At 68.2% G+C, this 576-nt stretch overlaps 1 protein-coding gene across 1 annotated transcript in view; it reads left to right on the top strand.

Moving 5' to 3' along the window:
- The window catches only part of IDH3B (isocitrate dehydrogenase 3 (NAD+) beta), a gene marked incomplete at its 5' end in the record, with an annotated part of 6,795 nt that overhangs the window by 5,313 nt on the left and 906 nt on the right, over window positions 1–576 (top strand). The window lies entirely within an intron of this gene.

Here is a 576-nt window from a genome sequence, read left to right as displayed (position 1 = left end):
CAGTCGCTGCCAGCGGGGACTGCTGGAGGGGCTGAGTGAGGGTCCCTGGGGTCCCCCCAGGTTCACGGAGACGGCAGCTCCGCTGTGCCCCCTGTGCGATGAGGGCAGCGCAGATCTCGGGGCCCCCTGGGGCGACACAAGCCCCAAGCTCGGCGGGCAGCTCCCGGGGGCAGCGGGACCAGGGTCACTGCAGGAGCCTTCTCCCGCCTACAGAGGCTTTAGCAATAAATGGGACCACAGGGCTGCGGGCCCCGCGTCCAGCAAGGCACAAGGACAAGCTGCTTGCGCGGGGCGAGGTTGCCCTTTCCAGCGCAATCCTGTGAGATCGGTCGTGAGGCTTTGTCATCTCCTGCCCACTGGGAGTGGCGTGGGGTCTGGGGGCTGCTCTCTTTGCCCCCCATTCACCTGTTTGTGGCTGGTTTCTGAGGGCCAGGGAGCAAACGCTTGCCCCACAGCAGGCAGAGCCCAGGACTGTCCCAACAGCTGCATGACTCCGTGGCAGCACCCCAGCTCTGCCCCACAGTGCTGCGAGGCCCCCGTGGCTCCGCTGGGGCTGGGGGGCCGGAGCCCCTGGGG

The sequence above is a fragment of the Phaethon lepturus genome, unplaced genomic scaffold, assembly GCF_000687285.1.
Source record: "Phaethon lepturus isolate BGI_N335 unplaced genomic scaffold, ASM68728v1 scaffold33354, whole genome shotgun sequence".
In the NCBI taxonomy this organism is placed as follows: domain Eukaryota; kingdom Metazoa; phylum Chordata; class Aves; order Phaethontiformes; family Phaethontidae; genus Phaethon; species Phaethon lepturus.
Note: the sequence above shows the minus strand (reverse complement) of the source record. Positions and strands in the feature narration are given on the sequence as shown.